The sequence below is a fragment of the Mastigoproctus giganteus genome, chromosome 1 (assembly GCF_048544385.1).
Source record: "Mastigoproctus giganteus isolate SK-2022 chromosome 1, ASM4854438v1, whole genome shotgun sequence".
Lineage (NCBI taxonomy): Eukaryota > Metazoa > Arthropoda > Arachnida > Uropygi > Thelyphonidae > Mastigoproctus > Mastigoproctus giganteus.
In genome coordinates, this window is record NC_143575.1 from 214,582,907 (window position 1) to 214,604,709 (window position 21,803).

A 21,803-nucleotide genomic window follows, 5' to 3' on the forward strand; every position below is an offset into this window, starting at 1 on the left:
AGATTAAAATCTCCACATACGAAGTGCAAGGCTGAAGGATGAAGCTGGTTGATGATCCAGTTAGATATTTCATGGATGGCTTCGTAGGAAGGTGCTGGGGGTATGTATATAACAATTACATCTATGAGAACCCTATGGTAGCTAAGAGTAACAGCAAGTGCTTCGTACGCTGATGTTTGGCTAGAGACTTGATGAATGAGTGAGGTTTGTGAGCTCTTAAAGAAAATTGCAACACCACCTCCTCTTTGCCCAACTCTGGAAGTGAAAGCAGATTTATATCCAGCTGGAACACAGGATATAAAATATTCCTGCTCTTTATCCAGCCAGGTCTCGGTGACACAGAGGATATCGATATCACTGGCTAGGAGAATTTGGTCAACGGTATCCAGCTTATTGCGAAGGCTTCTAACATTCTGGTACAAGACTCTGACTGCATAATTCCGGGGGATCTTTTTCAAGGCACATGCCTTGTTTTTATTGATGTCAGGCTTTCGAGTTCGTCGATTCGTGACCCATGTTGGGATGAGCATTCCCGAACTGTTTATTACTGGTGATCGCAGGCTGATGGAATCAGTTTGATGATGCCGATGTGGTTCACCACTAGTATAATTGCGATTTATGCTGCGCACATTTTGAGACGATACCCGAAGCGTGAAGCATTCATACTTGTCTCCTTGAGGCCTTGATTGCTATAGATGAGGGTGAATTAGTTGAGATTGTTGATGGGGTCTGTTTTCCTCAGAAAATGGTCTGATATAAATTCCTTGGGGCCAAGAGGCAGGATCTACAACCTTTTTGTAGACAGCGGGTGAGCACATTATAAGGAAGGAGGCATAGGACGTTTGCCGACTTTTAAGCCGTTTAACCTGAACTGAGAGGTTATGCTCCTTAATAAACATTCTCCTAATAGATTCAGGAGAGGTTCCAGGTCCAAATCTGGAGGCGAAGATCTTGGCTTTGGTGGGAACGACGGAGATATTATATTTCTCGGCCAGGGTCAGACGCGATTTGGAGGCTGTTACTTGGCGGGATAAAGAGGCCTGGTTAGTGATAACAGCATGATGGGGAGGGCGGTCAATATTGGCAGCTAGGCGGCATCCTGAGGAATATGGGGCGGGGTTGGCTGCTGGAATGAGGGAATTTTGTATATCTCCAGATGGGACGTAGGTATAACTAGAAGGGCTGTTAGTAAGCACGCCAGCATATGAGGTAGGCAAAACATGATGGGCGTTAGATTATTGTTTTGTTCTTGAGCCTGTAGGGAGTCTTTATTTCCTGGTCGGTTCTCTCGCTGGGATACTTCTTCAATAGCATGAAGCTGTGGTTGCTCACCAGCCACTGAGTGTCTGAGTGTGTCTTTCTGATGAGTGCATGATCGGTCCGTGCTAACATGCTCAGTCGGAGTGTCTGCAGAACTCCCTAGTGATTGTCTTGATTGGATTTGGGTGTGGGAGCCAGGCTTTATAAGGCTAGGAGGCTTTACTGGATGAGTGGTTTTTGTCCTTTTGGGTATTATTGGTGCCTGAGATGTCAGCTTGCCATTTTGGCTAGCCAAAGAACAGAGGTCCGAGAGCATATGAGTGATGTGCTTATTTTGGTTTCTCAGTGAGTAAACCTCATCCTTGAGATCTTCAATTTGGGACCTTAATTGGTAAATTAGGTGGATCACGAAATCAGCACTGTCTGGCTGTAGGGAAGGCGTCGACATTGTAATTTCGGCATTAATTCTTGGAGAATTACCTTCGACTTGGAAAGTATCTGTTGTGACTAGTGACTGGCTTGAGGTGGAGAATCCGTTAGCGTTCGAGGCACAATTTTGATCATTATTATGATCTGATGGAAAATTGGAGTAATTAGTGCTGCATATAACGTGATTGGCAGTGCCGTCATGTGACGTTGCGTTGCCCACTGCTTCAACGCCTGCGACGGTCATGAGTGAAGGTTCAGGCAAACCAGTATTTGACTGAGCGTGTTGATTTGGATCAGGGATTGTCTGGTCACTAGGGGCAGTTTCAGTCCGGGAGAGATGAAGTTCAGGTAATTCAGAGACATCTCCAAGGCATTTGTCACATGCGAACTTTTTCCGACGTTGTTTGAACAGATGTGTGATGTCTGTTTTAACCGAGTGGGCACAAAAGGTAAATTTGCATACATGACATCGAATGGTTGGTTCCTTCCCGTCGCGGCAGGCTAGGCAGACTGATTGTTGCAAGTTATTCTGTTTTTGTGACATGCCTGATTTCGGGTTTAAAATCACTTGGAAGCAGTAAACAAATGCTCACTTTTAGGAGTTAATCTTTAATTAACTATTAACTCTGACACTGTGAAGCTTGCAATATTCGCGTTCCACAGTGATGACTATGAGAACACAAGAAAGCTTAAATGGTTGAGACAGGTGTACTTAACAAAAGATTGAGGAGAGGGAGTATTTCCCTAGGGATCTGGGTAATGCAATGCTTTGTGACTAGGTCAAGGTTGACGCATTGTCATCTTATGCCTTTAGGGTAACGGGGCGTTTGCCTGGTTCATGAAGGCTAAAGCGCTATGCATGCAATGTAATGGAGGAATTCAAAAGTGAGCAGGAATATTTAAAATTAGAAATACCTGTTCATTATATCACGAAGATGATACCATATCAGGCTTGAGCAGAGGAAGAGGAATTCACTGGTGGGCGAATCATTGTATAAAGTTAAGAATAACTATTTAAAACTAAATTGATATCAGGAGCATAAACGGACACCGTATGCCACAACTCGCGCACGCGCAATAAATAGAGTATCAAATTAGATTTCAAATGCACTCTCAAATTACACCGTTTTCTAAGTTTTATGTAGATGAATAGAACATCCTATATAAGTTAGCAGTTCACACTAATAAATAGTTTTCTTGAAGTTACCATTTTTAATAGTTTATCGTTTGATAGAACTGTCAGAACGTAGTTTATGGGAAGTCCCAATTATGATCTTCATATCAGTGAAATATTCATTGAATTACAACCGAAATATATACTTGTCATTCAAAAATAAATAAAACAAATAGTGGATAATATAATTAACAGCCAGTTCATATTCGTTTACCGCAGACGGTAAGCAGCGGTCCTACTTGGTATTAATTTTACAAGGTGAATACAGGTAAGCAGCAGTCCTACTTGGTATTAATTTTACAAGGTGAATACAGGTAAGCAGCAGTCCTACTTAGTGTTAATTTTACAAGGTATTCATGATGATGTTAACACCCTTCTCGGCATGCTGTTCAAGTTGCTGAATAAATTATTTGTCAAATTAATATTGATTGCTGAATAAAATATTTGAATAAAAACAATTTTAATAAATTATTTAAATTCAAATTCGAATAAGTTTGAATAAAAATATTTGTTAACAGATTCTTCTTTCCAAATGACCTTACAATTTTTCAACTGCATTAGAATCTCAGTATTGTAGAGACCAATGAAAATGATCCTCCAAAGGGTCCAAAAGATTTTTGGCCCATCTCAATAGGATGCTCACTACTTAAAATGTTTGAAAAAGCCATTCACACAGCAATAATCGATCACTGCTTTAACCATCGACCTCCCTATCTACATTCAGTGATTAGTGGAAGATCCACTACAGCCAAGCTCCTAGACAGAATACAAAGGCTTTCAACTGCCAGTCTCAATTTGATATTTTGTTCCTTGATATAAGGCAGCATATGATCAGATATCCATCTCCGCTCCTCCTGCACATCCTGGAATCCTATTTCAATATCACTGGCAATCTCTTGAAAGTCCTGCCGTCAATCTTTCAACCTAGACATCTGCTTGTCGCACATCAGTACTTAAGTAGAAGTTTCACCATATCGAGGGATGTCCCACAAGGGGCGTCCTCTCCTCAACACTATTTGCGGCTGCAGTGGAACCCTTTCTGTCGGTTAACCAAGACTTCCTGTCCTCTGCCGATGATTTGAAACTATTCATCACTTCAGGAGACCCAAACTCGGCCCATTTAATCTCTGATGAAGTAACGCGGAAACTCGCACTCCTTGAAGAATATCTACATGCCATTGGTTTACAAATAAATGAAGAAAAATCAGCGCAAGTCACTTTCACTAAAAAGAAAATAAAGAACCACATTCCTGTCATCATTAATGATTCTTAAATGAGAAAGGTTTCTCATCACAAAGATCTGAACCCCAGAAGCAAGTAAGCTCTTGCCGAATGGCCATGTAAGCGTACCGGTTTTTGTAATGCAAATCTAATCACTCAGTATGTCCAGAGATGTATCGTCCCAGTCATTATGTACGCATCAGTGATTTGGTCATCTGCCCCGCCCTCCTACCCAAAACGTCATCTTGGATTAGAATACTGGTACCTGCGATGGTCGAACTGGACCAAGAGAAAGCCCTTCACAATCTCCAAGGCGATACTGTTCTCAAACCTGAACATCCCACCGTGGAAACATCTCATTAAACGGAATATTATAACCCTTAGTTAGCTGTTTACACACAATTTAGATGCCCCCTATATTGACAATATCCTATGCAACAGGAAGAGAAGAATAGACCAAAATTACAACTTTACTATTTACAGAAACGAACTTCAAAGCCTAATATGTATTTGATACATGTTCCCCTCCAAGACCTTCTGCAGCATCCTTGAAACAGACCTAATAAAAATATATTTCGAAAAGAAATACAGAAAACAAATCCTGGTTGAAACCTTATCCGTGGTTCAATTCTGACGCAGCACGAGCGATTCCATGGTTAATTAGCTCTACAAACCAGAAACCCCACGTCGTCGGCTGACAGGGCCAATTCAGAATGCTGTTTTCACTTTTTATGATGGAGTTCAAAATGGACCTCAGACTTGCTCCTACTAATCGCATTGATCAATTCAATTTCTGTTCATTTTTATAGAATTAATATGATATAATTTACTCTTGTTGTTATACATTTATTTTTATTTTGTTGATTACCATAAATCTCCTATTTTATTATTGTTATACACTAATCATTTTTGCTTGAGTGTTGTAATCATTATTGTAATTACTGACTTGTCACTAATGTAAACCACACTAGCACTTTGCTGTTCAGGGGTGAGATTATGATCTCCAACTGAATAAATAAATAAATGTATTTAGAATGCTCTTCTCTGAGAGAGGCATCTTCATTACACAATAGTATAGGGATGAGATACTGAGCCCTATGTGAGGCTTTTCAGAAGTGTCAATGGCTCTGAATTAATTTTCATGAAAGATATACTGTTTCACATATGGTTATTTTGGTTATGCTTTGGTTATTCATGATCTCATTATTATGATTCATTGAATTAGAGGCACATTTACTTTTAACCGCAATATAATTAAGTCTTATAATAAACAATGTTCCAGAAGAGCTTTTGACAGAATTCCATAAAGTACATTTCTTTTGGTGTGGTGGTGGAAGTATTTTAGGGGCGTCACTGACTAAGGTCATATTACTCCGTATATACTGTCTGTAAATTGCGTGTGTTCTATGGTCGATTTGCTGTTTTCTGGATGAAAAACCCGAGTTTCCGGGAGGAAAACCATGCAACTCTCCCCTGAGACCGACTAACTCAGCCACGTTGTGAAAAAGGCCCATAAAAATTCCTGACGTCATCGACGGGACTGGAACTCAGGTCCGGTGTAGGGAGGACAGCAATTCTACCAAATGTGCTACCCTCGAGGGCACATTTCTTTTGATATCTCATTTTTTATGGTGTAACTTAGCTTTTTGACGCCAGTGTACTAATGCAATGTGGGGGCTATGCGCAGCTGTTTTAACGGTATATATAAAACAATTACTTCGACATTAAACAGAAATGAGTTGCAAGCTTGTTTAGAAAAGGGTTATGATTAGCGGCGTTCGAATGGTATCTGTCAGTGTTGTGAAGTGAGCTATGCCGCTTTCATGCTCCGTACGGTAAGAGGCTGGTATTGCTAATTGGATATTGCATGAGAGTATCAAGAACGGATGCAGTCAATAATTATAAGGAGCTAAGATTCAGATCAGAAAGGATATGTATCCTTCAACTGATATCCCATGAAGTGGTCGTACATTTAACATTCATTAAATGTTATAGTAATACATTCGCTCCAGACATAGCTTTGCTCTTATTATTTAAACAGATTGTGTTGCATGCAATGGACAATGGAAATACTCTTTTGTCAAAGCAGTAAACCCTCGATTTAACGGACCCCGATTTAACGGATTTCGGATTTAACGGACCGGACAAATAATAATACAATACAGTAATGTACATATTAATCTCGACCATATTTTTTTTAGGTTATACAAAACTTCAGTGTCATTAATAATTAAAAATTAATAATAATTACCTATTTCCATTATCGTTTGGTAATTATCTACTTTTATTTTTATAATCAAATTCTGGAAATTGTTTTTTATTCTTTCTGAAAACGTGTTCAAATAGCCGTTTTCCCAGATTACAGATAACAGACGTAACTCGGACACTCAGGTCTACCGACTCGCTTTGTTTCGGTCTCACTTTGACTCAAGCTATAGTGCGGTCAGGTTGTATACAGAGTGTTTCTGTGATTTCTGAATTGTGACTTTATTTATTAAATAATTTTACAATCCTTACAATTTAAAATGACATCAAGTGATAGAGGAGTTAAAAGAAAGGGTGTGAACTTAAATGTGGCACAGAAATTATAGTTAATTGAGAAATTAAAACAAGGTGTCTCAGTAGCACGTGTTTGTTTTTAAAAAAACAAACTGTTTCTGATATCCGTAAATCAAAGGCCAAACTGCAACATAATTTTATATTGTACAGTACTGTATATTGTATTAAAGCTTTTTTTTTTTTTTACATTAAGAACAATAAAAAATGCCTCCCCTCCAGGTTACATTCGATTTAACGGACTTTCGGCATTAATGGCACCCCGTTCTCCCCTATTGTTGCAGATGAACTGTTGCAGATGAACTCAACAGTTATTTTGCATCGATATTTACAAATGAAAAGCCTTTTGTGGCAAAGGGAAATTGTGGGAGCGAAGTTAAAAAATATGTAATTAATGATATTGAAATTTCGCAAGATTATTTAATGAAAAAACTTTCGAGCCTACAGACCAGTAAGGCTCCTGGAGTTGATGGAATATACCCTATAATCTTAAGAGAGGCGGCAAGCGAGTGCATTGAACCATTGAGGCTAATTATGCGAGCATCATTAGACTCTGGGGAGATTCCCTTGGATTGGAAAAGTGCAAATGTATCTCCCATACATAAGGGTGGCTCTAAAAGTGAAGTTGGAAATTATCGACCTGTCAGTCTGACTTCAGTAGTAGGGAAAATCATGGAGGCAATGATCAAGGGTGGAATTCAGGATCATTTGGATCGAATTGAAATTCTCAAGGATACTCAGCATGGTTTCGTAAAGGGAAAATCATGTTTAACAAATCTGGTTCGCTATTTCGAAAGGGTCACTCACGAGCTGGATTTAGGGAATAATTTCGACATTGTTTATTTAGATTTCAGCAAAGCTTTTGACTCAGTCCCACATGAGCGGTTGCTTTATAAGCTGGAACAGGTTGGAATCACTGGGAAAATCCTTAGATGGATAGAAGGATGGCTTCAGGGCAGGAGGCAGAGGGTTGTGATAAATGGCTATTCCTCAGATTGGGTTGATGTAAGAAGTGGGGTTCCCCAAGGATCAGTATTAGGACCACTGTTGTTTTTAATTTTCATAAACGACATTGATGAAGGGATAGAGGGCGTGATGTCTAAATTTGCAGATGATGTTAAAATTGGGAGAGTAGTTAATGATCACTGTCAAGCTGAGCTTCTTCAGAGAGACCTAGATAGACTTCAGGAATGGTCAGAAAAATGGCAGCTATGCTTTAATCCAACAAAGTGTAAGGTATTACACCTGGGAAACAGTAATCCCAAAAAAACTTATTCACTTGGTGGAGTTCAACTAAAGCCAGTACTGGAGGAAAGGGACTTGGGTGTTACGATACGGTCAGACATGAAATTCTCTGAGCATTGTAAACAGGTTGCAAGGAAGGCCCATGGTGTCCTATCAATGATCTATCGAACTTTTGCAAGTAGAGATAGGGACGTGATAATCCCATTATATAAGGCTTATGTTAGACCACACTTGGAATACTGTGTTCAAGTATGGAGACCGCACCTGAAGAAAGACATCGAGCTTCTTGAAAGGGTGCAAAGAAGGGTAACTCGCCTGGTGAGATCGGCAAAAGGGCGTCCTTATGAAGAAAGACTTCGAATATGTGGGTTGCAGAGTTTGGAAACTAGACACCTTAGAGGAGATTTGATTGAGGTGTTTAAGGCTCTGAGAGGCATCAGTAAAATGAATGAGCACAAAATTTTCAAGATTATAAATGATGCTAGAACTAGGGGACATAAATTCAAGTTACGGGGGGAAATGTTTAGATTGGATTGCAGGAAGTTCTATTTTAGCCAGCGAGTTATAAATTACTGGAATAAGTTGCCTTCATGGGTGGTAGAGGCCGACAGTTTGGGGAAATTCAAAGGTCATCTGGATAGTACTTTCGGGTAAGGGAAGCACATAGGATGATAGGTTTAATTTCCTTTTTATTTATTTTTGATTTTATTAATTATTATTATTTAGTTATTTATTTTTATTTTTTTGTTTTTATCATTGTTTTGTTCGGATTTATTTTTTTTAATTTTTTTTTTTTTTTTTTTTTGGCTGGTGCAGCATAAGCCATAGGCTTTCTTGCACCATGCGGCCGTTACTAATACTAATACTATTAATCCGTTAAATCATGGGTTTACTGTACTTTAGCAGTATCGGTCGGATTATTTCCAAGCACTGAACATTAACTCTCTCAAGTTTCTTTTTCATCGTAATCGAATCGAATACTGCATCGATTTAACCTTATTTTGGTTTTGTTGGCTTTTGGTTTAACTCTCAGTCTCAGCTTCTTTTATCATACCCTTTAAAAGGGTATGATAAAAGCAGCTGATATAAAAGGCTATTTAGCTGATATTAACATTTGATAAGATAAAGGGTATGATAAAAGGTCCGCTCCTTTAAAAAGTTCCTTCTTTAGAAGGAATTTTTTAAAGGGGGAATTTTAAAATAAAAGGTATGATAAACCCTTCATCCACTCCACATTCACAGACAATAGAAATACTGAATGCGTACACATAGACAATACAAGAGGATAAAAATATTCTTGTATTGTCTACGATGTATACATTAAAGTATGATTGCCCACCTAATAAGGTGTAGGCCCACTCTCCACAGATAATGAGTGTGGCACGCTGTTGCATAGACAATTATGACCATATCCTCAAGATATGATATATCTATGCTGCTCACAAAGTGACCCATATTTGAGCCACATAAGCTGGTAGCAGAAACAGATACGTTACAGCCTGTCCAACTTCACCTCATATCCTTGATGGAATTCTGATCCAAGGAACAATCTTAGCAAGGAAAGAAGGAAGCTGAAGTCTTCAAAATGTTCTGCAGACGATATCTGCACGTCTGACCCTGTGTCATGGCGTACTGCCCTATGAAAAGATGTCACCACTATTGGAGAGAGGAACAATATATGACCTCTACATTAGCATTAGCATTAGTAGAGGCATATGATGCAAGAAAGCAAGCTTATTCAGCATCAGCCAAAAAAAAAAAAAAAAAAAACACCACTCCCATTTCACCCCTCCGTTCGCTCGAAATACCTGTCCAGTTGAGCCTTAAATTTGTTTAGGCTATCAACTTCAACAACAAGTGATGGAAGTCGGTTCCACCAACCAACCACCCGCTGGCCAAAGGCAAATTTCCGCACATCTATCCGACATCCGTCCTTCCTCAATTTGAATTTATGCCCTGTGAGCTGATTATTCTGAGCAAGATGAAGAATCCCATTGGCATTGAGCATGCTCAAACCATTCAAAGCCTTATACACCTCTATCAGATCACCTCGCCGGTGCCTAGTCTCCAGACTCTGTAATTTGCAAAACTTAAGCCTTTCTTCGTAAGAGCAACCCTTTGTTCCATTCACTAATCTTGTTGCCCTTCTCTGTACCCGTTCCAGCAGCTCTACATCCTTCTTGAAATGAGGCCTCCAGATCTGTATACAGTACTCAAGATGTGGCCTAACCATTGCCTTATACAAGGGAATAATCACCTTCTTATCCCTGCTAGAAAAATTCCTGTATATCATTGACAAGACACTATGAGCTACTCTTACATAGCCACTCTTACATACCACCATGAGCTACTCTTACATAGTGGAGTAACTAGGGTTGTGGCGCCCAGGAAAAATTTAAAAAATGGCGCCCCTTGAAAACTGAAACGGTTCTTTTGGAATTTTTGCATTTTTTAACCCTAAAAAGGAGTTCCCCAAATTTGGCGCCCAGAGCACGTGCCCAATCTGCCTCACCCTAGTTACGCCACTACCTTTACATTCAATCCGCAACAAAGTTTGGTAACACCACGGCTATCAGACGCTGTTACACTTGTATTATAGAAACTAGTCCAGGCAACCCCACCGCCACTGCACATCGGGCACATTTCCCCATATTGTTTTCGCCAAACATAGTACTCGATGTCTGCTATCAGCGTGGTAGAGAACGAAGGGTGATTCGTCAGACAAGAATACCATTCTCCACTCACCAAATAGAATCGCGATTACTGGCAGCAGACAAGTCACAGTTATCGGCAATTCGGAATTTGTCAGCGATATTCGGTAATTCAGAGCTTGTCAGCGATATGGACGACTTCGGTACATGCTCGTGGCAGATGCGACATGGTTTTCAGAAAATGATTCTAGAGTGCCTAGAATAGTATTTCTCAATGAATGTCTCCACCATAACTTGGCTTACTAACACACACTAAACGTTCTCTCTTTACCTCGCCTCGATATCTAGTGAGAGAGTGAAAAATGAGAAATGGGAGAGAGAGACCTAACCTCTTGGAACTAAATTACGTGTTTCCATCGCATCCTTGGTATAATTAGAAGAGAACAAATTCTGCACATAGTTGCATATAGAGAATGCTGCCAACAGTAACATAGCTCAGGGCCAAAGCTAGGCAGTAAGCGATATAAGCACAGCATCGAGGCACAATTAATAAGCGGAAGAGTTAAGTACCGCTCATCACATGCGCCCCAATGGAAAACGTACTTAATTTTAAAATTGTACAGAGAGCTTCAAAATACCTCGACCCGCCTCTTGTTCTGCTCATCTTTTATTAGGCGAAAACGGTTCGTTACCTCACTAACCCGGGAAGGAGAGGAAGTCGTATTCCAATGGTTACTAAATGTTCACATCTGTCTTTCCTTCGTTTTCTTTCCTTTGTTCGCAAAAAAAAAAATCTTAGCTACGATTCTGTTCTATTGTTGGCCTACAGTACATGTGGAAGCGTCATTTGTATACAATATTATTATTACTAGCGGTACCCATTGCGAAAATTTCGTAATTGGTAGCATAGTTTTTCTCTAACTGTCCTAAAGAAATCTAGTCCGTGTTTGATCGTGATTAGGTGAGCCAGAACGCGTCGAATCTTTTCTTATTTCTGTTAAATAAAACTATTCTTTAAACTATTCTTTCTTTTAAGTTACGCAGCGCTAGTAGAGAAAGTTGGCCCATTCTGTAAAATAAAACTATTCGGATTTTTTATTTTTTTTCCCATGTTTCTGCACACCTAGGAAGAAATATCTTCAATATAAGACCAGTCGGTTAGGCCTATCGTACGCAATGGCTACAGCTAGCTGTACTCGTTGCGAAAATTTTGCAATTGCTAGCAGAGTTTTTCCTTAGCTGTCCTAAAGAAATGTAGTATCAATATATACATATAAATATAGGTCTTTCAGAACGATCCTGAATACATTTGCAGAAACACAAAAATACGTGTTTCTTCTTTGCCGCAAGGTACATTCAACACGACCAGCGAGAGTAGCATGGCAGCAGACTGTGCAACATACTTCTAAATCCTTAAATTACTTATCTTAAATAACCTCAAAACAAAAAAACAAATAAATTCGAAGTTGATACGATAACGATAAAATGATAAGTTCTGAACGTATTAAATTTTAAAAGTAACTAATGGCAATGAGTGTATGAGCGCGCGTGAGCAACGTGTGCGAGCAGTGCAATGAATCCTAACGATTAGTTCTTTCTTTTAAGGTAGGCAGCGCTAGTAGAGAATTTCGCAATTGGTAGCAGCGTTTTTTTATTATTATTATTTTATTTATTTATTTATTTTTGGAACAAAGGACATGCGAACGTGAAAATTGTTAACCATTTAAAGTGCAAATTGTTAATCACAAAAAAATGCCTTATCAACTTAGACAACTGTTTGTTTAACAGTTAACATCTTCCTGTGGCTCCAGCTATGAAGTGAATGTTGAACTATTCTCGTTTGTAGTACAAAACTGGCCCATTCCGTAAAATAAAACTATTGGGAATTTTTAAATTTTAAACATCTTTGTGCACACCTAGGAAGAAATAGCTTCAATTTGAGACCCCTTCCAGCCCGATCGGTTAAGCCTATCGTTCACACTAACTGTCGAAAGAAAACGGCTTCCGTATTAAATATATAGATTATCATTTTCTTCTTTATGGAATTTTTCTCGTCCCGTGACAGGTATGGTACCAAGTGCATTGGGTGGTTGGTTGTGTCTGGTTACTATTATTATTATTACTGTTGGTCGCGGAACTCTCTTACTATCCTACAGTTGTTCAGGATCGCGGCTTTCTGAAGTTCCATATAAGAATAAATAAATAAATAAATGTTCTCTGGGCGGTCTATTGGTGCTAGGTTCTTATGAAGGCTGTTTGGCACCATACCGCTAGTTGACACAGTGATCGGTATGCACATTACTTGTACTATATGCCACATTTCTTTGACTTCCTGTCTGAGGTCTGTGTACTTCCTGATCTTTTCTCATAGGTTTTCTGGAGGTTGCTGGTGTTGGGTACCTCTTTGTCGATCAGGTAGGTAGCCATTTCCTTCTTGTCGATGAAGGTTATGTCTAGTCTGTTGCGCAGGATCGTATTATTCGTTATTATGGCACGGTCCCTGTATAATTTGTGAGTAGGAGTCTCTAGTATTATCCTGTCGACCTGGTGGTGTCTGTGAGTGCACTCCGTCCGGATGATCATCCTGCATCCAGCGGTGGTGTGATGGATTGTTTCTTGGATCATTTGGCATCGTCGACATGTGTCATCCGTCACTACGGGGTCCTTGGCGATGATATATTTCCTGTAGTTCCCAATGTTGATTAACTGGTCTTGAATGGTGAGCATGAATCCTTTGGTCTCGGAGAAGGGCCTCCCTCTCGTCAGCCACGCACTGGAAGCCATATTATCTATGCAGTCTTGAAGGAGTGCCTTCTTCACCCATCTGTCTGTCTTTGTTTCTTCTGTCTGTGTGAGAGGGGGTCTCCTTGTTAAGGTGGAGCGGTGTGTGCCGTTTGTTGTTGTTGTTATTTGGTTTTTAGGAGCAGTAGCAACTAAGGCCATATTGCTCCGGGATATGCGGTGGTCATTCCCTGACCTTTCCACATCCTCCGTATTTGGTGGTGACGGGCTCGAACCCCGGTCTAATCAAGAGCGTGTGCTACGCACTGCTGCTCCTTCTCACCTGGCTACGGAGGAGCTGTGCCGTTTGTCTATATTTCTTATGGCTGGGTAGATTGGTGCTGTGTTTTCCTGAAAGTAATCCCACAGGTCCTTAAGTGCCTTCTCTTGTACAATGAGGTCAGTCAAACCCCTCCTTCCTTCTTTCCGGCCTATGATCAGTCTCTGGATGGCCGACTTCGAATCGTGTTGGCGGCTCTTGGTCATTATTATCTGTTCGATCTCATAATCTCCCACAGCTCGGTTTTGGTCCAATCTGCGATCTCAAAGGAGTACGTTAGTACTGGGACTGCGCAGTTATTTATGGCTCTGACTTTGTTCTCGCCATACAGCTGATTATTATTAGTAGCAGTACTTACTGTTTCTAATGAATTATCTACTAAATGTAAACCCTCGTGCGTGGTATAGTATCATAGCAGTGGTTAGGATCACTTCCTCCCCCACCGTGTGGAAAAGGCCTGGAATCGAATCCTCTAAATATGGTAAGAACGTTTATGAGCCTTTTAAAACTGTAATCAAGTTAATCGGTCTTAGTTGGGGTTGCAGTCCCCCCATCAGGTTTTTGATTCAGCTAAACAGAGAAGAGATTTATACGCAAATTTTACAAACATAATATACTGATGCCTCATGACTTGAATTCCTTCGGCATGATCCAAATCAACAATAATAACAACAGCAGACTACAAAAGGTGATTAGCATATTTATCAAAAGATTTTAATGTGTATTTTAAAAAATCATGCTAGAATATAAGCGGAGTTCGTGAAATTTAGGAAATGCTATCCAAAGCTGCTACGTAAGGCCTTTGAATGTATTGATCTTTCATGGTGAAACGTGGGTTTAATTTTAGCACGTATCTTGAAAGAGTTGAGCCTTTAAAGCATTCAGTTAAACAGACTAGAAATCTTTGTGTCTGGCAATGAAAATGATAATCGGGCACGCTCCTCTACAGATTTACGTCGTCCTCCAATTGGATTTTGAAAGACTTTGAGGTCCACATTGTACATAATCGCAGCATATAGTTTATAAGATTGTTCTCACAGGGCAGACTTATTTCCAGCGGATCCCATAAAGTATGGAGAGATTAAAATAAACAAAAAAAAACTTTGTCCTAAAGTAAATCCCCAGGGAACTCCTATTTATAAAATGTATGGCGTATCCACATAACTACATCTGACATTCGAACTGCTTAAATGGGATTAAGACCAGAGCATGAGAGATCCACAGATGCCAAAGATTTTTCCGAGTGGCAATTTCCATGTCGCTTTTCTGCCATCAGAGTTTCGCTACTAGGAAAACAGACAAGCTGACTTTCAAAATCAATTTGAAGAACATTGAATTAAAACATTATGACCTAAGTTATCTTTAAGTTATTTTTGTAGATGAATAGAACCGGGTGGTCTATTCATCTACAAAACTTGGAGGAATAAACTGTGACAATTTTTAAGTGAAAATTCCCGAGAAATTTTTAATTTCAAGCTTAGTTAGAGACTAGGTTTTGTTATGTCACTTCCTACTTGTAGAAAACGATCGATCCTACAGTATAGGTTTTTTTTTTTTTTTTCAAATTCTAGTAGAGAATCAATATGAAATTATTTATGCTAATAAATAAATGAATAAATATTTGTCACTTTATTTTTTTAATTAATGATTATTTTCTAATCGTAAGTACTGAAATTAGGAAAATTCTGTTCCATAATGTAACATAAATGAGAAAGTAGTTTTCGTATTCTCAAAAATATATGTTCGAAATAACCACCCTGGTCCACCTTATGTATGCTCGGCAATGCCAAACACAAGACAGATGAAGATTCGGACATTATGAATTTCAACGCAGCAATTTTAATGCGATCTATTAATTGGTTTCATGTTGCGATTTCTTCAGCATGCACTCTCCTTCATGAAGCCCTATACCTAAAAATCAACGATATTTCATAGGAGAGAGAGAACACTTGTTACCTATCATCACTGTTATTGACAAGTTGAGGAAAAACAAACAAGTCATATCTAATTTCAGTTGGGGAAACTATGCCAATAAAATCACTCCACGTTTCTACTACAATTTCCATTGGTAGCAGAATTTCTCAGAGAAATGCGCTCTAGTCCCTTTAGACGAAATTTCACACCGGCGTGCTTACTTCCACTTCAACGGCAAAACCTTCCTCCGCGGACATACAGGAGTAGCAATCGTTCAATGTGGTGTTATTTCGAGTAGTTCACACTCCCTGCATTCACAGAGTAACTCGATAACAGCGATATTGACAATGACACCTAGCGAACGCATAGCCAGCCTGTACGTATTATAGTTATCCCATCTCAGTAATCTCTTCAGGTGGGAAGAGCTCACAAAACCACAATGGGATTTGTTTCGAATCATAGCAGAAACCTTTGGAAATTCTAGTGTATTCATCACTTTTGGCTGTCAAATGAGAACTAAAGAAAGACAAATGGCTGACACGATGGTAACTCCTATTGCATGACTACTCTTACGCTTACTTTTAGTTACTGTGTCAAGAGATTTTATTTAACCTGCCAAAAGGGAAGTGTTCACTCATATTGGAGGTAGACCATGACATACTTTGGATGTTATTTATGAGCACATTTTCAAAAAGTGGGTTGGAAAACTTCCTCAGCTAGAACATATGAGAGGATAGCATGCCTCAGCCAAGTAACTTGTTATCAGTTTTTCTCAACTCTTGAAAAGCGTGTTAAACCAGTGAAGTGGGAGGATCCACTCCAAAGATATTGTAAGAGAAGATTTAGCTTACTAAGTTTACTGTGCAATAATTTATTTAATAGTTAGTCATTTAATCATTTTACAGTAAATATATTTTGGTTGATTAAGTAAGTTGTTTTTCATACACTGTATTTAACGGTATAACTATTTATTTTGTTTCAGTTTGGAGTATATTTACATACAAGAAAATTTAATATATTTTTTCTCTCTATCTATGTAAAAAATCTATATGAAACGGCGATTATGAATCAATTGGAAGAATCGATTTATTTCATATTCAAAACTATATTTAGTTACACCAATTACAGACTGAAAAAGGTTTTTCTACAATCATCATTTCACCGAGATAATACATAATTTTCATGCACATTGAATACAGAACATCAAACTTTCCTTGGCACATGAAAAAGCATCTTCTGAAATTTCATCCACCAATAAATGATCCTGTGGGTCACAAATAACTGCGATACATTCCGCTCCGCACCGTCCTCCCCACACTGGGTGGAAAATGCTTTAGTGGTTCGAACCCCGAGGAATTTTAATGGGCTTTTTTCATAATGTCCCTGAATCAGTCCGCCTCAAGCGATGGTTGCATGTTTTTTTTTTTTTTTTTCCCCCTCCCGGGAGCTCAGGTTTTTCGTCCAGCAAATAGGAAAATCGACCATGACACTCAATTTACAGACATAATATATTAGGTACAGTATGGTCTAAGTCACTGATGCGCCTAAAACCCTACAACAGTAACAACTTGTGCCCCAAACTCTTTCTATTAAGAATACGAAAGGCAGTGGACAAACGTCCTTTCATAATCTTACTGAACGAGCTTTTGAAATCCTGAAACTAGTGAGCCACATATCAAGTGACCACAATGCTCACAAGACACTCCAAATTACGCCCTCGCGGTTAGTGCAGTAGTTAAAAGGCCGGAATTTGAATCCCGTCTTCTCGACAGGAGAAACTTTTGTCAACTTTTTCACAAGTGGCCAAGTTTTATCTTCCGTAAACTTGGGTTTTTTTATTAAACAGGCAAATCACCCAAAAGATTACTTACTCTATTTAATAACAACTCTTATACCACGTGAAATTAATAATATAGTTTATTAAGCTTATAACCCAGATGTATAGTGGTTTGGACTATAAGCTTAATAAACTATATTATTAATTTCACGTGGTATAAGAATTGTTATTAAATATAATAATTAATCTTCATGGAAAACAACCACGAAACGTGTCCTTCTCTAGCTTAACACACATTTAACCATCTAACTGCCACAGCGTGGCTGCACCAGTCGATCTAGGGCAAGGGTTGCATGGTTTTACAAAGGGTACTAGGAAAGTTTTGCAATATGACGCAACAATGAATCACAGGAAGCTGCTTGTTGCTGCATGTTGAGACATGTTCATACGTGCATAGTAGCCGCCGCGCCAAGTCGATGGGCTCAGTTATTCATTAGTAGTGAGAGTGTAAAGTGCTTGCGATGGCATCGTGGTCACGAAATGAGATAAGGACAGTTTTGCGGTATAATTTCGTGCGGGGTTTAACCATAGAGCAGTGCTTAGAAGAAATGACTCTTGCACTAGATGATGATTGTCCACATCGTACAACGATATTCAGGTGGTATAGAGAATTCCAAAGGGGAAATTTCACTCCGGAGGATTCTGAGAGGCCGGGAAGGCCACGAACGTCAGTTACGGAGGAATCGTACCCCCCAGAGGAAAATGCTTGACGAAAACAGGCGAGTGACCTACCACCAGATAGAGGATACTTTGGGCCTAAATGCACCAGCAATTCGTTCGATTCTGCAAGATCATTTGCACGTGAAGAAACTTTGTTCTCTCTGGATGCCGCATCAACTGACTGAAGAGCAGATGACACGGCGTGTGACTTGGTGCCGGGAGATGTTAAAAAAGTTTGATAAGGGACAATCTCGGTATGTGAACAACATCGTGACAGGTGACGAGACTTGGCTTTACTATTACGATCTGCCGACCAAGGCTCAAAACAAAGTTTGGGTCTTTGATGATAACGACACACCCGTAATTGTCAGAAAATCCCGATCTGTAAAGAAGAAAATGATAGCTGTATTTTTCAAATCGAGTGGAATTGTGGAACGTGTCGTTTTGGACACGCAGAAGACAGTCAGAGCTAAGTGGTATACTGAACAATGCCTGCCTAAAGTCATTGGATCTATGAAGAACCTGCGGCCAAAGTCAAGAATGGACACCTGGTACCTCCATCACGATAATACTAAAGCTCACCGCGCCAAAACCTGCACCGAATATTTGACCACGACAGGACTGAAACTTCTGGAGCACCCTCCCTACAGTCCAGACCTTGCTCCCTGCGACTTTGCACTGTTCCCGCATGTGAAAATGAAGCTAAAAGGGAGGCGGTTTTCCAGTGATGAGGACCTTCTACGGGCTTGGGACAACGAGTGTGCTTTACTCCCTAGTGAAACTTGGCATAACTGGTTTAAAGATTGGTTTCGGAGGATGGAGAGGTGTATTGAATGTAGAGGAAATTACTTTGAAAAAATTAAATAAACAAAGCTGTATTGCAAAACTTTCCTAGTACCCTTTGTATATTCCGAAAACTCTTGTTTTTCGCTCAGTTAATAGGCAATTCGATCACAGAGAATACGCACAATGTATAGACAAAATATACTGACTTCCCATAGTCTTAGTTGCTTTCGCGCTTAGCACTCCCAATTAATAATGTCACTGTAATCCATGTTTATTCAGAACCGATATAATCAAAACAACTTCCTTAAAAGTATTTTTCTGTATCCATCATTACACACCTATGCACGATTTCTTACAAAAATCTCACTAGCTTCTAACGCTTAACAGAAACAAAGTTAACAGAATCAGAAACACCAAACCGTGATGATCGTTGTTTGATGTATTACGGCCGACCGGGCTAGCCAGGTGGGTAAAGTGCCTTCCTGCCAACCCAAAGGTCGCGGGTTCGAATCCCGCCTTGGGCTTGGATCAGAGTAAAATGCAAAAACTTTGGGAGGTGCATTATGGCCACAGAAGACGATTCGCTAAGAAAAAAAAATGTATTAAGCAGAAAAATCAAAGGGAACTACAGAAATAACACAAGCAACGCAGTACAAATAGCTGGTTAAAAACTCATTTACAATAAACTTTAATAAGCAATCACATTTTATTTACTTTTCAAGGAAGACAGTAAATTTTAATTAACCTTTAAAAGAAAAGAATCGATTAAACAGTCTTTCATTACCATCCGATGCTCATTACTAGTAATGGGAATAGAAAAATAAGCGGAGAAACAGCTCCCTCAAAATTTGTCAAATTTTATTTGTCGAGTGTTACAATTATTAAAAATCTTCTCGACCAATTTTAGTGTACGAGATGATTAATTAACATTTTTCTTAACTGTTGTTATATAATTTTACAATTACCTTTGGAGCTGGTTTTGGCCTTGAGATGACAAAATCTGCACAAAGCGACAAACGTTCCGCACTTGATACCAGGGGTGGTACCAGGATTTTCTAAAGGTCGCGGGGGGAAATCTGTGAGCTTTAATCATCATGTAGCAGTAAACAATCCACATCATTTTGATCATGGGGATATATTCCCATTAGCCCCTACCTGGGATCGCCCCCTGGCGGTTACGTAATAGCACAAACTGCGCACTCTGTGTGAACTACAAGAGTTATGCTAATTTCTCTGTTTTGCACTCTACGTAGATTTGATCAGCTAAATTAAGCTGTTCTTACTGCCATTGAGCTCTGGCAACGAAGTACAATTTGCAGTAGTCAAAGGTAACGAGTATAAAGGCTAATTCAAATATCGGAAGTGTCCTATTATTTTGGGTTTCTTTGCTTTTGTCTAATATTAACCTATTTTTGTCTCACTTTTTTTCTGAGTGTAGAAACCTAGTCCTCGCCCTCTGGTCCGTCTTGATGCGTTATTCTAAAATGCAAGATTTAATTTTAAAATATTAACCTTTGTAAACAACAGGACTAGGATAGAGAATGAGAGTAAATATTGAATAGATTGTGCACTTCACTATATAATTCACAAAACTTATTTAACAAATCTGTTAAAGTGCATGTGTGATATTCGAGGGAGGGAATAATAAAGACGCCCATCAAAGCCGCGCTAGGAAATTCATATTTAATCTCTTTCTAATGGCGTAATTTAAATACTAAGTCTTGTTCCTTTTTTACAAAATTTTTCTCCACAATCTCGTTGCAATTCCTTCATTTTCTTTAAATAGCTCTTAATTAAGGACGCGCCGCACCGGAAATAATTAATCCCACGTATTTTTCATCATGAACAGCTCTACGGCACGCTAAAAGGTTTCAACTTCTCTATTCTGTCCTATACAGTTATTAGAGCCTCTTCTAATGATCCTTGACATGTATTAATCATCCGAGGTCCATTACCTAAGAGGAAGAGATATTTCAAGGATGCGATATAAAATCGCAGTAATTGGTTGGATTGAAGGAATTATGTTAACCAGATTATTGGATTTTTTTCCTTGTTTGACCTTATCAATGTCATAAAACATTATAAAAATATTTTTATATGTGAAAGTCTCGCAGATTCCGTTGCAGTAACAGTACAAGTCTTTACCAGACCATGTAATCATCTTTTCTCTATATACAAGTACATATTGGCCTGAGAAGCAACAATCAAGTAATGTACAGTCCTCAGTTTTCTCTATACAGAAACCGAAATTTTTTGTCAGTCATCATTCAAAAGTGGTGCCTGATTCACTCGTGAAAATTTAATATCTCGGTCTAACTTCCATTTGCTTCTCTAAAACCTCCCAGAAATGTAAGGATCTCTGAGATGTGTCGAGTTAAAACTGAAAATCCCGTATTGAGGACTGCTTTCGTGGCATGTCCTTGGTTGGTTGGTGTAGGATTTTAGACGCATCAACAACTTATTGCTCCGTATATTGAACGAAAAACCCGAGTTTTCGGGAGAGAAAACCATGATTCCCTCGCCTAAGACCAACTAACTCAGCCACGTTGTGAAAAAGATCAATAAAAATTGTTCGAGTCATTCAGTGATCCGAACTGAGGTCTTTTCCACTTGGTTTGGGGAGGACGGTGATCATAACTGTGCTATCCACGAGGGCACCTAACTCTGGGTCCTCTGATCACCGTTAATCAAGGGCTCGATTGGAACCCCTACCTTTCAATCGTTGCCGACCGAGGACATCCCCTTCATGATGACAGTGTATTCAGACAACTCCGGCTTCTATCAACAAGACAACACGCCATGCCACAACGCTAGGCTGGTGGCTTGGTGGCTAACTGGTTTCAGGAACATGACATGAATTCTGCGTCCTCCCATGGCCGCCCAACCCATTCGATCTCAGCCCAACTGAGCATGTTTGGGACTACTCGAAAAGAACATTCGATGCTATGATCATCCACCTGATAATGTGCGGGCGTTACTAGATACACTGTTCAACGCATGAGTAGCACT